Here is a 17,808-nt window from a genome sequence, read left to right as displayed (position 1 = left end):
TCATTCCATTTGGATATAGGACATCAGCTACGGAGGCACATCTTCAACGGCAGCAGGATGTTGCATATCTTAATGAGGATCTAGAAGTGATTTTGAATCAGGGTGAAAGTAACCAGTTCCAATTTAATGCCACAAAAACCCAGACATCGGTTTTCTCCAAGAAAATAAATGTTTCTGAGCCGGATATAATAATGTCAAGTCAGGCAATTCCGCATTCTGCTTCGATAAGTTTGTTGGGGGTTGAAATGAATACTAACATATCTTGGCAGAATCATGTCGCTGGAATTGCAAGGTCTGCTTCCAAAAGCTTGGAACACTATTCCGAACCAGAAAACTGTACACACCTCAGGAACTTTTGATGCTTTATAAAGCTCAGATCAGACTTTCTTTGGATTATCGTAATTATGTATCGAGCTCCTTCCCCAAATATACTCTGAAGTTATCGAATTCCATCCAGAAAAGAGCCACCCACCCGCCTGATTGAAAACGCGAACATCACGTGCACCTTGATAGCCTGGAATATCGAAGAAAGGTTGGAGATTCGTCTCTCTTCTATAGATACTTTCATGGAAGGTGTTCAAGTGACTTGGCACATTTGATTCCAGCAAGAGCGGTACATATCAGAAATACGCGACGGACTGTGGCTGCTCATTATTTTGAGTTTCAACTCAGTACACCTCGACTTCACTGTTTAACAACACATTCATCTGAAGAACTGTGTTGGGCATCACTGGGGCATCACTGCGCCTAGTCAATTGTTCTCTTTTGACTCCCGGAGACAGTCGAATTTCGAGACAACTGGCAGGGCAGTTGGCACACCAATCGGCCAGAGGTGTTTACACGTAGCCAATAATTTTATATCAGTGAGCTGTCCTCTGTCAATTGTTTCCTCAACTGGCATCGTGTAAACGCGGCTTTGTAGCTCGAAGTCTCAGTAATGACTGACTGGCAAGCAACGTGTTCACTCGTATTTATGATTTTAGAGGGTGGTTGCACCGAGAAAAGAAATCGATAATGATTATTAAGAATTGAATAGCTCCAAGTGAAAACTTGTATACTATATGGGACAAATAAACAGTTGAATAACCGTGAATGAAATATTGTTTCTGAACCTGTCTACCTATAGCAGACACCCAGTTCATTAGTTTACTAACGGCTATTAAAATATTGACAAGCCGAGTCTAGCAACTATTATTAAATCATTTAATAACGAGAAAAACTATTTCCTCCGTAGTAATACATCAACACAGAACTTCTAATAAACAGTTTAATAACGACTGTGCTACATTCATCTCCGTGAAAAGAACTGTTCTATTATCCCTAAGACTTTTCCAGAATATGTAATCAATATTTCACTTACCCCTATCAAACAGTTTGATCGACGTTGTACAGCATACAGCACTCACAGCAAAATAAATCTCACATTCATTAGACATTTCATACTGCTTCTGTACACATTTTCACTAACTTAATTGAACAGGTTTATTGTCATAGCATAAATTCTGACTGCTACAGAATAATTTGAGATTGTACCAAAAATGTGTTCCACCTGTCAGAGGATCTCATTTTAATTACTATCGGTGGATAATTCGCTAGTCTCTATATATCGACTTATAAAAAAAACAACTACTCCCTTGGCTAATACCAAGAAGGGCGTTGCATTATATCCGACCGGTGCATGCCAATGTAGGTTTCTTCAGAAGAAAATCCTGAATTCGCTTTTGGCGATACAAATGCCTGAATTGATTTTCAATAATTGGGACGGCCACACTTGCAGACCTGATTCAAGCTATTTGGCCTCTCGTCAGTACAAAATATTGCCATCATCAATGACTTCCCATAATTAAAAATGAAATAACTTTCATATAGTATCAAACCTCGAACAGAGCTGAAAATTTTCGGTCTACGAGGAATGGGCGAATTCGGTTTGCTTTTGGGATACCTCGTCCATTGGCAGATGGCGCAATGACTTCTTGTTGATCACTTCACCTTTTTTCGAGGTTTGATACTATGAAAAGTATTTGATTTTTATTGATGGCAAGTCTGCAAGTGTACCCGTCCCAATAACTGAAAATCAATTTCGGCATTTGTATCGCCAAAAACAAATGCAAGATTTTCTTGCACTGGCACCGGTCGGTTATAATGCTAACCAGAAGAGTAGTTGTGGCCAGAAAACTGCTGGGTAGTTGAGACAGACCTAAATAAAATGTTCCAAAGATGATTTGATTTACCGCCAGTCTTCAAGTATGCCCCCCGACTATGTTGAATGTTTTTTTCATAACATAGCTCAGTTGAAGAAAAATCAAACTGAATATAACTGCACTCGACACGCGTTTCCAAATGCCAAAACGCACATCTTGACCAGGGCCTTTCAGTTTGATACCGTAGTAACTGAACTTCGTTATAAAACTTTAATACAAATCATTTCCATTAATATAAGAGATCCCCAATTTATTTTTCAACCGAAATATTGGTTTTTTCATAATTACAGAAGAATCGCCTACAAAAATCTACCAAATCAATGCTTTGCTAAGTTCACCAAAAAAAATACTAAGTTTTCTCACAACTCATTTATTCTCAAACTGCGAAACGAATATTCTCAAAAAAATAACGAAATTTGTCACATAAAAACATTTAAACGTAAACATTTCAAATTTATCATAATACTGACAAGATATGCACAACAGCAAAATTATTTCACCTGTTCATCAGCTGATAAATTCGAGGCAGCATCAAAAGTGTTTCCAAAAATATGTTCTTCTTCAGTTTTTTTGGAAAATTCAGCATATTTTTTTTTGAAAATCAAGCGAGGGCCAGCCTTATCCACGAGCTGATTTATTGTGTTTTCATCCAACAACCCAAAACTGGCATCTGTTATGCCTTCATCTGAAAAATAGGTACTTTGATAGGTATTGAACATAGATAAAGTTCACCTTAAAGCTGATCCCACCTATGACAATAATTTTTCCCGTAAAAAACCCGGCTTTAACAAAAAAATCATCAGGTTGAGTTGACCAGCTTCCAGGCTTACTAATTGTAATAAGTTCAAAACGTTGAAAATTTCGAATTTTTGCAAAAACAAAAAACAAGTTTTTTTGGCGAAAACATGAAAAAAAAAACGGACAGAGAAGGAATGTAGTGTAAGTCAGCCCTAGTATTGAAATATATGTGTTCTGATCTTCGTCCCTTTCCTTTACTCACTGCAACTTTCAAAAAAAAAGAAGCACAAAGTTTTGAGTTTTATATTCAGCTACTCAGTGCAAGGATCAAAATTATTTTCGGATTTTGTGAAGTTGTCTTAAAATATTTTACCGATTAAAACCGCTATTATTGATATTCAAAAAGTCTTGAATGATTCTGATAATTTCGAAGGAGCCAAAAGCTGAATTATTTTATACACGGCGTGAAAAGCATCGAAGCCAGGATGTACGCCGACAGACGAATGTACCTATATTCGCTTTATGTTGGCTAATGCCAGCAGTGATATTCTACGATTAAAATTATAAACAGAAGCGATGGCGATTCATGCATGTGTTTATGTTATACTGCAGACAGCAGCTTCCCGCTAACCACAAAGTGATTTGTGCTGCTAACATGATATTGAATATGTTCATGATATTCCGGTAAAATTTTCACCCGAGAGCGGACGCGCTTTTTCCAGGCCCGCAATACCTAACTACCTTCCTCAAGCCGAATAGATCCATTTATCTTTATCCTGTTTGAGGAAGATATCACAAAGTGAAACACGTGCAGCGGATTTGTAAACCGATTTTTAGTGAGAATCGTACAGAAAACTGATATTTTTGTAGAATATGAAATTTCATCAAGTATCGGCAGGTTGAATTCAGTTTATGAAAATAGGACAATACGTATATAATTCCACACGAAACTAAAAAATATTTATACCAACATACGCATTTTACGATGGTATGATCGTCACAACAAAATGAGATTCATTTGTCCTTAATTTTATTGGATAAAATGACAAACAAGATGTATTACCTAACATATATTACTTACCAATGAATTTCTGGGAGAAACTTGAGAGGCCCCATTGCTCTAATGTTTCGAGGAATTCCATAATATTCACCTTTGAACTCACAAACAATAATTTGGAACTGCAACCTCATGCAACATACAACACTCCACTAAAGGGCACAAACACAACTGACCCTGAACCACACTGAAATTTGAAGGTGTTCGCGCATCACGCGCGTACGTACCTTTCCGAACCATTCCGTAGACACCGGAAAAGTCAAATAAATACTTTTTTACTTACATGTATTAAATTGGTACTGAGGGTAGCATACTATTGTTCTTTTCACTGAATGCAGATGTTTAATGGTAAATAAGCTAGTTTAGGCAAAACTGTTGAATACTGGGGAACAAACTGTTGAGTAGCAAGTAATACATGGGTGAACACTTCATTTTCAATAGGGACTCCATTCACTTACTGTAGAAACCCAATGACAGAAACTTTTTTTTACTTGATGTTATTATATTGAAATGTAAGAATACATCTATAGTTATTAAATTATTCTCAAGTGTACGCGTTTACCTGAACCGTTTTTGTCTGTGTGGGGTGATGGTAGGGATGCTGGCTAGAAATGGACTAGAATACATTTTCAATCGACAACTCACCAGCAGCGTATCTGCCAACAACGCGGACCAATAAAAAATGCCCGGATCAATTGAAAGTAAGTACTCAACTCCCACCCTAACCACTATCCCCACCATGATCCCCGCTATTACTACCATCACACACACCTCTAAAATGGATACAAATGAACAAGGTAGCAATAGCAAACGAAACGTTCAATACTACGGTATGATGTCAACTTTCTGAGAACATTTTTCCAAATAGATTTAACCTCCAGCGATTCAAATCCAGTGTGAATCTCTACTTTCGCACAGGCACCGCTTTGGGAGCTCAATGATTTTTCTGTAGTGCTTGTGTTTTGTCTTCAAAAAAGTATATACTCGACTGTTACCACCATGTAACAGAATTGAGAAAAACTTTTGTGAACGCATACTTCGCCAAGCATATCTGTATCACAGGAAGATTTCTGTAATCTTTCTGTCTGTTTTTCCGTTAACCATCTGTCGCATTCCTTCGAACGACAACTCTCAGAGGTGGAAACTTGTGCGAGCTGAGGACTAACAAGGTATTATCTTTAACGTGTGAATCATAACACTATTGAATTATTTCAAATTGCTTCCTGTTCCTATCGGAGAAGTTAAAAATTTTAATTTTAAAGTCCAACAGTTTTGAAATCAATAGCTGAATATCTGAATAAATTGTCGGTTTTCAAAACAAAAAGTTATAATAAAAGTTAGCAACCAATTCACGATTGAAAGGTCGTGAGTTCGATCCCCACCTCTAGACATTTTTGTCGATAGAATTCATCTAGTTGAAGTTGGGATGATTCTGCAACGTTACATGGCTGCTGGTCTACGAAAAAGGTCGTAATGTGGCTGCCTCTGGGAGTTACTATCAATGCCTACCGAGAACACAAGGCTAATTAGCAAAGTGACCGCTGATAGCAAGAACAGAATGTAAGTTATGTTGTAATTGGGGAGTAACAGCTTGATGATAGATATCCTGTCAATGGCGTTATGTGTCACTGAGCCTCATATGCTTGATTCTTATTAAAGTCAATTTTATTCCTGCCTGGAAATTAAACTCACTTCTGAAGTCTCTCGGTCAACATTCAGCTATGAGAAGATTCCACATCCAAACCGGTATGGCTCATATCGCGGTAGATATTACGATGCCTACTTTCAATTTGGATGAGCATCGTAATGATTCAGTAGGAATTTATGGCGTTTCGGCATTAGTTGTAAGAATCGATGGTGGAATGCAGAAGTAATGCTCGGGTGCGAAGCTTTCCTAAGATCTCAGCCGACTTCGATTGTCGGTGCTTCGTCGGCCAATTAGATAATATGATCGATGGATCACTGGTGATCACGCAATCGACCAGTATTCAATTGATCGGATTGGGACGTAGGCGTACAAGTTTTTTTGTGTGTAGGTCTTATTCACAGAAATACATACATAGTGGCCAAACGAAATCAAAACATTGAATTTGGCATACTTGATGAAAATACAGATTTTCATTATTATAAGTCTTACAAACATTTTGACACGATTTTTGCTAGACAATATCCTCCTTGAGCAAGTTAGATAAATTATTTTCAAGTTACACAATTATACATTCTGAATTCAAATTCAAATTTTACTGCATCCATATCCTATTAACCATAAATAAATCGGATTAGTCCAAGTTCACAAATTAAATTGTCTGAAGAAATGAACTTTAAATATTCAAGCCCATCTCGGATATACCAACACAGTAGGATGAATGGACTGACGCCTTTCCCAAAATGTGTATTTTAGAAAAGTTGCTGTAACTTTTTTCCTGTCAAAGATTTCTTGTTTTTATGAAAACATTTTGATGTAGAATTCAATGGTGCACTATGAATGATGATGTTTTAGAGCACTCTTTTGCTTTGATGGAAATTTCAGATAATAAAACTTGACCAAACAGATGAAATGGTAATGAATGAAAATAACGTGAAAGTTTGCGATATACCGTTCACCATCCACATGTTCATTTGAATTAAACTCGGCATTATATGAATACCTGAAAAAAAGATAGTTACTGTGATATAGTGTTAGGTTGTTGTCAGGTTGTGATTCTATATATTTTTTCATGTGATGAAATATATAGAATCAGAACCTGACAATAATATTTTCGATTTAATGCAATGATATTTCTGAGAACTTAGTACCTACCATTATGGAATTTAAGTATAATCTTGAATTTCTCACAATGGGATTCCATCCTTGGTAAAGGTTCATAGCTCTTTTTATTCTGCTTAGATTATCCGTGTGTTTTTGGATCTCTATTGTCTCTCGTACCAGATGCCTATGTTATCCATGGTTGGGGACAATGAGTGTCAAACAAAATCCTGTGGTTTCCTTCACCGAGTGCCAGTTCTGCCACAGCCGACTTATCCGTTTGGCCTAGTCTGCAGTTTCGTTCATGTTCCTTCACCCTTGTTCCCATGGACCATTTGGTGGTTCCGATGTATACCTTCCCATAATTGTACGGTATGGGATAGACCCTTGCTGCTGATAGTCCGTCTCTTTTGTCTTTTGCAAACCTGAGGCTTTGTTTTTCTTGGTGGGTTTGTGAAATAAATAGTATTACTGTCAGTAATACTTGAACATTTTATAAGAATACATATATTTTTCTATGATTAATGAAAATACCAGCGTACAAAAGGATAATGAAACTATTCTATATCATATTTTCACAAATACCAAAGAAAATTTTGACAAATATCATCCCGTTGTTTTTCAAAGCAACATCTCAGGCCACTTTAGTGTAATAGTAAAATATGAATTCTTATCTGAAAAAAAGTATTCCAGTGAGAAAAATTATAATACTTATGGGAAAGAAAGTTTTGGCTTTCTACTCCTTCGTCTTCATTCAGAAAAATATGTGAATCTTCCAGAGAAAAAAAAAAGAAAACAAATAATTTCAGAATGAAATCTTCACAAAGTTATGTTCATTATACAAAGAAGTAACTTTCAGACACAAATTGGAAGAAAAAACCCACTCGAAACAACTAATTTCATATAAACATTCAATTACACGAAAGAAAAAATACCTTCTAAACAACTACGAACGTTTGCAGTACAAAATGAATGGGAAAAAGTGTTTTTGTATAATTCAATGTTCATATAAAAGTGGCTGTTTCGTGTCTGATAGTTATTTCTTGGCATGGCATTGGCCATTTTTTTTTGTACAGAGAGGAGAAATAGAAAACCAAAACCTTTCTTTCCCAAAAATGACTGTCCTGAAAAAACTATACCGCTTCCAATTCAAATATAAATAAACCTAGTTATTACTTTTGAGTATTTTGATCAAATACTCAAACGCACGCCACTGCAGGTTTGAAACGACCAGAACACTCATAAAATATTTTGTTTTCCAGCCCGTTTGCTATACAAAAATTGAATTGACCTGGTAAAGGACTATAAACCCGCATATAATATATGTGCCAATTCTTTCTTGTTTTAGTATAGTATACACGAGGTCGATGCGAATGGCATAAAAACTAAATAAAAACTCATTAATACACTTTATTGTATGATTTTCACTATGAAGGATTTTACAAAAATCGCGACAATAGCTAATAATGAGTTTCAATATGGATTTTCATCAAGTATCGGCCAGTTCTATTCACTTAGAAACTGAATATTTACCGAATTTCGGCAGTTTCTTTGTGTGGCATTGGTGGCGTGGTATACTATGATAATATGGTGTAATTTTATTTTTTATAAATCTACATGGATTTTTCTTATTAGTAGTAAAGAGAAATGCCATTAGTCTTTTATTCAACTATTAGCGTTTTGCATTTATAATAATGATAATAAGAATAATAATAATAATAATAACTTTATTCGTCTTTTCGATCATTTACATAATATAAGACATGTCATAAATAAAAATATGAAAATTATTTAAAACAATAATAATGGTCCACAGTATAACATAGATCGGACACTTGAAACAGGTACTTAACTATATACATATATAAAAAAATAACACAAACACATATACACACATATATGTATACACATACATAAATATACATAAAGTAAATTTATCTTCAACTAGGATGAAAGAAATGCAGTGAAAGCAATAATCATGATAACAGTGTATTCCGTTCTAAGAATTCTTCTACGCTATAATATCCCTTATTAGTTAATAGCTCCTTTATTTTCTTCGATATCTTGAGGCAACGCATTGAATAATAGTATGCCATTATATGCAAGTGATTCCTTGAATGTCGATGTTTTATGTTTTGGTATATTTAATAAATGTCTATTTCGTGTTGCATAGTTATGAACTATTGATTCATCTCCCAGATTGGGTACATTATTTTTCGCATGGAGTAGAGCTTTATATATATATATATATATATATATATATATATATATATATATATATATATATATATATATATATATATATATATATAGATACAAGGTAACGTTAGCATCTTGTTCTTGCAGAAAGCAGGTCTACAGCTATCCCTGGGTGCAATATTGAAGATAGTTCTAATTATTCTTTTTTAACAATAAAAACACGTTTTGCCCCACAGAAGAACCCCACATTAATACATTTTGAGCCATACGTGAGTACGCCAATGAATAGTAAACAGTCCTGATACCATCTAAACAAAGCACGTCTTTGATCTGTCGTATTGCAAATAACGCTTGATTCAACAAAATCGATATGGGGCTCCCAAGACAAGGTTTTATCTATAAACATACCAAGGAGTTTGGCTGTTTCCGAAAGTTGGATGTTGTCGAGTTTCACTGTTTTCCTTAACGCGAAGCTCAAATGTACTGTTTTACTTTCGTTCAGTTTTAGTTGATTTCTATCACACCAAGAAATCATGTCCTCCATGACTGAATATATGTTGTTTTCTAACTCCTCTGCAGTATTTCTGGAAACTGTTATGGTAGTGTCATCTGCGAATAGGATAATGAAACCTTGTTTTATATACTTCGGAAGATCATTTATATAGATAGAAAAAAGCAGTGGGCCTAAAATGGACCCCTGTGGTACCCACTTTTACTTTTCACTATTAGGAAATAGATTAGGTAAATATTGAAGATTCTGAGTTGATTTCTGCAATTCTAGTGTCACACACGGATTCATAATTTATTTTTGTAGTTCATAATGAGGGCATGTATACAAATTTTCAAGTTAAACCACAAGCTCTTGACAAATGTTACAATAATTCATCAACCATCAAGTACCAAAACATCAAACCGTATCATTAAAAATTTCCCCAGATAATCAACCCGATCGAAGTACATATTTTGCGGTTTTAGTAACGATTCCGCCTAGCATATGGTTGCCGTTAAAAAATTACAGAAGCTTTGTTATAAACTGCATTTCTGTTATTTTAACGCAACGCATTACATGCATTGACTGTTGAATTATACTGGGAAAATTGAGGTTTGCTAATTACGGTATTGAATGCTTAGTTTTGTGTGGGCTACACGCAAAAGATTCTTAGAAAATCGAAGAGCAATTCAAATTGGTCGAAGCCAATTTTGACACAAAGGCTGCTGGTAGTTTAGCACATAATGAACACTTCTTATAATGAGGGTATAATCTGCGGTTGCCAATACACGATACAGGGAAATTTCAATTATCGCTTAGAAAACGGCCTTTTCCAGACAATGGAAAAAATATAATTTCACTGAATTAACCACTGAATAAGAAACCGGATATTCATCGATAATATATTGGAATCATCACACATTACTTTTTTAATGAAAAATGAGAAATAAAACTATCTATGTTTTTTTCTCATTCATTTCTTATTTTTTCTGATGATCTTCTACCACGTAGTAATGGCTACATCCGAAAATTTATTTTTTTTCCATCGAAAAAAGATTATTCAACCTCAAATCCTTTTTTATGAATAACGTTCAATCAAGTTATATGGAAATATAATCAGTATTGAAAGAATGAATTCAATATACTCGTAAGAACGTAGGAAACCCTCTCAAAGATTAGATGACTTAAAAAAAACATTTTTATGGGAATTTTTCGGGAAGAACTTCTTTGGCTTTTTACTTTTCCATTATGATGAGTTACCAAAAAAGTTCGGACAACTAGAATTATAATTATCAGGTATAATAAATAAATAATAAATATGTAGATCGAACTTAGGTATGGATGTTTCTGATACAAAACGGAAGAAGAAACCCATCTGAAACAGTTACCCCCAGGAATTTCAAATTACTACCATTGAGATGGAAATTCACTCAGAAGAATTTCTATTAATCTCAAACTGGACTCGATGGTTTCAAGTGAAAGAGTCGGAAACAAATCAATTCCTACAAATAATGGTTCAAAAAATCTGAAAGATTTACACTTTGTTTCAATTACTCGCTTTTGTCTTTGAATTTTCTTCATCTTTTATTATCATCTGGTGGCGATTTTTATCCACAAAGTTTCTTTGAGAAAGGGAAGTCAATTGTGGTACTCTTTTTTACAGAATCAGAAATTAAAGATATTTTTACAAAACTTAAAAACAAGCGTTCTTCTGACCCTGATGACCTGTCTAACAATATAATTAAAGAATTTGCGAAAGACTTACTTGAACCATTTAATCTGATACCAGATGAACAACATGGATTCAGAAAATCCAAATCGACCACAACAGCAACAACAGACACATATATAGATATATTAAAGGAATTAGACAAAAAAAGATGTCCAATTGAAATATACTGCGATCTGAGCAAACAGTTTGATTGTGTTCCACACGATCGATTGTTAGAAAAGCTTTAGATTTATGGGATCAGAGGAAATACACATCAATGGTTTCGGTCTTATCTTGATGGAAGAAAACAATATGTACAGATATCTCACATTAAGGATGATGGACAAAACAGTATACACTGCTCAGATTTGATATCGATAAATGTAGGGGTACCACAGGGAAGTGTCCTTGCACCTATAATGTTCTCTTTATACAGCGTGACTCACGGTCGATGGTAGGTTAGATGTTTCTGGAAAACGCAAAGCATGATTTTTCTGAAAATTTCACCTCTCACATTTCCTTACCTGTTCTATTGATCTAAAATATTTTCAGCATTGTGGCGTTGCCACTTCCATCAAAAAGTCGTAGCAACTTTATTTTTTTAAAAGTAACACCCCGTATATTAATACATTTTTGGAATCGCTCTGGTATTTTAATACTTTTTTGTTATTAATGTCCTATACCTATCTCTATCTGTTTTCGAGATAAAAAATAAATTGTGCTAAATATGGTCCAAAACATAGCCTTAATTGAAATTAAGTACATCAGTACTCTCAATTCATGAAAAGTTTATATTTTGATGATAGTTTGGACAAACTCGTAATATTCAAATAACACCAAGAAATTGACTCCATATCATATAGGGCGTGCTAAAATTACTATTATTTCCATTGTGCATAAAAGTAGTCAAAAGTTCATTTTTTCAAATGAAACCCCCTGTATATTACTCGGTAAATTGAAAGATGGTGAAAAATGCCTCAAGATGATATATCATGTTCCTATACCTGAATCGTCAGGTTTTCTCAATAAAGTCGCTTCTTCTAGAAACATTATTTTTTTTAGAATTTGGATTTAGGTAGCAGTGGAATTATCAAGATTATAGCAAATCGGTTACTTTTATAAGTAATTTACAAAGAGTTATCGACGGTGTTTCGAATCATCTTCCAAAATGAATGCAAATATCGAATATTCAAACGAAGTTCTTCTGAAATTATTTATTATACACATGAACAAAGTGATCAAATCATTGTCAGAACGTGTAAAAAATTCAACCAAATGTATCCTGAATTAACACCAATGAACGAGAGGAAGTTTGTAATGTTACAAAATAATTTCCTTAACTATGGCTCAAAGTTTCCAGGGAACAACTGTACCAAAAATTAGTCATTTCTAGGTAAAAAGTAAGATTTTGTGGGCTATAACATGTGAAAGTACAGACAATAACAGAATAGGAGGTTCAAAATAACAAAATTGTAAACAAAATATCACATTTTCATAATAAATGCTGAAAAAGTTGTCCATTACATTCTAAACACTTCAAAATGTTTTTTTGTACGCGACTTGTGGTTGCTTTTTCAATTTCCTGGGGATCCAGATCTTCAATACTCCGCACTATTCGCCGTCACAATTCTTCTTTTTCGAGTGGCGTGAGATCGAGTGATTTCGGTGGCCAATTCCACGGCCCTAAACGCCTAAACCAACGATCGTCGAAGAGTTCGTCAAGTTTCCTGGAAACTTCCTGGGTGGAATGACGCTCCATCCAGTTGAAACCACGAATTCCTATATTCCTCTGAAGGCAAATTTTCAAGAAAATCGGTTACAGCCGTCCTTAATATTTGGAGATATCTCTCTGCATTCAGTGTGTCTTCATAAAGAAAAAAGCTAATTTTATTGTTCTTCAGAATACAGAAAACATTCAGGTCAAATTTTTCTTGAAAACCCATTTCTTTTGTAACATGAGGATTATGATCAGCCCAAAAATGTTTATTCCTCCTATTGAAAATACCATTTCTCGTAAATTCTGATTCGTCGCTCCAAATTATTTTTGACGAATATTCCCGATCTTCCTGTGTATGAATCAAAAGGAATTCACAAAAATGCATTCTACGTTCGAAGTCTTCTGATTTTAGAGCTCGAACTTTGGTAAATTTATACGGATGCATTCCGTGATTTTTCAAAATTTGTTGTACCTACTGAATGGAAGCTTCTGGATATGCATAAAAATATGCCAAAACGTTAACAGTATTGTCCTCTTTGATAGAAACTCTTCAATCAGAACACCTACCAAAAAAACATTTAGAAAAGTTCACACATGCAGTTCGTGCTATTGGTAATATTAAATCCCTGTGAAGTTACTGACGATGACGAAGTAGTATTCAGCCCAACTGTAGAAAGTCCTTCATGACTAACCAATAATCCTCCTTAAAATAACGTGAGTTGGCGTATGTAGTTGTTACATATACCTTGTAATCCAAAGTTCGTGTGTTCAAATCCCATGGACCCTATAATTTTTTTTATTATCAGCAGTAACGTTATACAAAAAAATTTGTATGATACATTTGTTAAAAGTGATTTTATTTTGCTCGTGAGTTTGCTCCACTTGCTGACGCTCGTTTTGCAATAATCCCTACTCACAAAATAAAATGCCACTTTCAACACTTGTAGGTAAGACGTGAATAACTATTTTTCCACAAAAACGGCTTTATTAAGAAAACTTGACGATTTAGGTATAGGAACATGTATATCATCTTGAAGCATTTTTCACCATATTTCAGTTTATCGAGTAATATACAGGGGGTTTCATTTGAAAAAATGAACTTCCGACTACTTTTATGCATGGAAATAATAGTAATTTTAGCACGCCCTGTATGATATGGAGTCAATTTCTTGGTGTTATTTGAATATTTCGAGTTTGTCCAAACTATCATCAAAATATCAACTTTTCATGAATTGAGAGTACTGATGTACTTAATTTCAATTAAGGCCATGTTTTGGACCATATTTAGCACACTTTATTTTTTATCTAGAAAACAGATAGAGATAGGTATAGGACATTATCTACAAAAAAGTATTAAAATACCAGAGCGATTCCAAAAATGTATCAATATACGGGGTGTTCCATTTAAAAAAATATAATTGCTAGGACTTTTTGATACAAGTGGTAACGCCGCAATGCTGAAAATAGTTTAGATCGATAGAACAGGTAAGGAAATGTGAAAGGTGAAATTTTCAGAAAAATCATGCTTTGCGTTTTCCAGAAACGTCCAACCTACCATTGACCGTGAGTCACGCTGTATATAGCAGATATTTTTCAATATTTCACTCTAAGCAAAATATAATTCAAAACGTAGAAATTGAAATGGGAGAAGTAAAACCCCGAGGACAACGACCGAAAATAACGGAAAATAGCTTTGACACAATTATGCATTCTATTTTGACACTGTATGTCACAACAATCTTTTACGAAAGCTGAATGATTATGGTATTCGTGGGAATATATACGACCTTTTGTCCAGTTATTCATCAGATCGTGAACAGAGTATTGAAATTGATGGTGTCCTGAGTGTTCCCAGAACTGTGACCTGTGGTGTTTCTCAAGGCACTGTGCTGGGGCCAGCTCTTTCCACTATCTATATGAATAGTCTATTTTCTTTGAGTACCACTAGTCAAACTTTCAATTTCGCCGATGATTCTGCCATTTTGTACACTTCTTCAACTTGGCAAAATATGAAACAAACCGTTGGAGATGATTGTACAAAAATTTCGGAATGGTTTCAATTCAATAAGTTATCTGTTATTCATTAAATAGTTTGGTACTTACCAACTTCTCAAAAAATTAAGAGGTTTTCTTCCGAAATTTAGAAATCTCAAATGATTTATGGACATCAGACAATTGAAAATTATTTATTTCTCGCTAGTACAATCACAACTTACATACAGAATTTTAGGATTAGGGGGTGTTAGTGATTGTTTTGCAGTTAACGTAAATGTGGTTCAAAAATGAATTCTAAAACTAATATTTGCCAAATCACGTGATTGTAGTAGTGATCTCTTATATGAAGAAGCTCAAATCATGGACATCATACAAGTTTATGAACATGCTTATAATACACGAAAAAATGATTCTATATTTTTACCCCGATGTGACAAAACGATTGGTTTTGTATTCATTTTACGGTTAGGCAGACGAACCACTGTCAAGTATTCTTCTTCTTCTTTAATTCGATCATAGTGATTAATAACGTGAAGTGAGGTACAGACAGGGATATTTCCCCACGTTTGCGAGAATGTCATGTTTAGGATCGGGTGTCTGTGTACATGTTTGAAGGGACTGATGGAACAGGTGGTAACATTGTCTGGGTTTTGAACTAAAACCGATTCTATGTGTGGAAGATGAAAATTTTGAAGTGTCTTTTCTGTGCTTGGCTTCCCATGAAGTACACACAGTGGTGATTTAATTGAAAATTTTGATAATTTGGAAACCCCTTATCAATACTTTTAATTGAATTTCTATGGGAGTCGAAAGTCAAACCGTGCCCTCACCTCCGCAAACTTAAGAGCTAGTTATTTCCACCTAGGCAATACTAGGTACTATTTTCTTACTAAAATAAGAAGAAAGCAAACATGAAAATACCCAAAAAATGATCGATGAAAACTGTTATCTCAAGTTTAATAATCATAACTAGATATGGAAAGCTCCTTACAAAAATAGGTTGTGAAAATTAAATTGATCTGCTTCACAACTGCACACACCATACCATTATTCCACAGCATTAGTGGGAGATAACAGTCAACTTTCTTTTCCGAATGGAATATGTCATAATCGTTATTGAACTCGTACACTTCTGTCAAAAAATGGTTCTCAAATATTCATTTGTTTTTTTTCAAGAGACTACTGCTAGGTCTTTTATTCTTTTGAAGAAAGTTCTTTCGGTTTAGCCAGTATGAAATTTAGGACAAGAACCACAAGTCAACTTTTATACTCTTGATCTATCCGACAACACTGGAATTTTATTTTTTTAATGAATTTACTAAAACAAATATTTTTTCTGTAGGCTACGTCCAATTCTTTGTTTCGAAAAACGAGCGATGTTATTAATAGGAACACCAAAATAAGTTATAGTCATTTAATGTTTACTATCATTGTTTGAAACTGAATTGACCTGGTCTTCGAAAAAAATGGGTCAATAATATCGTTACCGTTGTTCTCAGCAATCCGATCTATTCAAATCACTTTTACAAGAAAAATACTGTTACCCGACGCGCGTTTCGCTAGTAATGAATATTACTGTAGCTTTTCCTAACACCAAACCGTTATTTCAACACCTCGACACGTGTTTCGATCATCAAGTGATTCATCTTCATGAGGAATATCAAACTAAACATACTTACAATGTTATCCATATTTATACCACAGATACCAATTCTAGGTACCTGCCTTTTGAATGTGTTGAATTAATTTCATAATATTGCCTCATCTACTAAATAGTATTTCTCTCTATTTTGGATGGTCGTTGCTTCCTATCTTCAGGCGCATTTGACCAATGCTCCTCTTGTTGGTTAACAGTAGCTTCGTCGGGGGACGCAGCGGGGTCTTGCACGAAGCAATGCTGCCACCCATTTTTTTTCGAACTTTTTATTATATTATCATAATATAAAAACAAGTCTTTGAATAATGAAAATAATTTGGTTTCTATGAAGTCGCCTCCTGCTTGGGAGACCTTTTAGTTTTTTTTCACATATACAGCCCCCTTTACGTGGTTATCTGAACCACCCGGCCTGGATATCGGCGTGAATGAAGAGGGCCCTTCATTCATCACTTTTTTAAAGACACTCACACATGTCCGTATTCAACACAATGGACTAGCACAACACAAAACGGAGCCCCACGATAACACATGGCATCCGGGTACCTTCTTTGTGGCGGACGTTATCGGCACGTCCGTCCACTACCATGTCCACCACGGAACTTTTCATCTACTAGTCTTAAATTAATTTTACAATGTCTTCTTATATAATAGTCAGGAAAATCTAATAATTGTTAAAATAATATTACTATACATAAGGACACATATGGTAAAAGTAATTTAAGACTAGTAGATAAGGCAAAATTGTGCAATTAATCCAAGACAATTAAGACGCAGATACCTATTTATACCCATGGTATAAATAAGGATAACATTGTACGTATATTTAGTTCAATCTTCCTCTTGAAGATGATCATTTGGTGATCGAAACACGTGTCAAGGTGTTAAAATAACGATTTGGTGTTGGGAAAAGCTACAGTAATATTCAGTATTTATTTTAAGCCAGAGATTTCAGTTCTCTTTATCTAACATATGAGTAAAAGTGGTTAATTAAATTCAGTTAACAATCGTTACCTAAACAGTTTTGTTTGAGGGCTTTTATTATTGTACTGCTTTAGGAATAAAGTTTTTTTATGCCGTCAAGTTCCAAGAATCATATTTCAGAAATTAAAAATCAATTGTGTGGAAGATCTTGAACCACGTTGGATATTGTTGCATTATCACATTTTTTGTGGCTTGAGTTTTCGATAAGTGGAAATCAGTATGATTGCAAAAAATTGGGGAACAAGTAGACTACCAGTTGTTGATTTCCAAATGAAAATACTTTGGATAAAGTCGCAAAAGTTTCAGATGTAATTTG

At 34.6% G+C, this 17,808-nt stretch overlaps 1 protein-coding gene across 6 annotated transcripts in view; it reads left to right on the top strand.

The window, feature by feature from the left end:
- LOC111505585 (T-box transcription factor bifid) overlaps positions 1–17,808 on the top strand; it is a 658,624-nt gene that overhangs the window by 166,099 nt on the left and 474,717 nt on the right. The window lies entirely within an intron of this gene.

This window comes from Leptinotarsa decemlineata, unplaced genomic scaffold (genome assembly GCF_025532065.1).
Source record: "Leptinotarsa decemlineata unplaced genomic scaffold, Ldec_3_MD MMD2_P_RNA_scaffold_9, whole genome shotgun sequence".
NCBI lineage: Eukaryota > Metazoa > Arthropoda > Insecta > Coleoptera > Chrysomelidae > Leptinotarsa > Leptinotarsa decemlineata.
The sequence above is the reverse complement of the archived record's forward strand: the minus strand, read 5'-3'. Positions and strand labels throughout refer to the sequence as shown.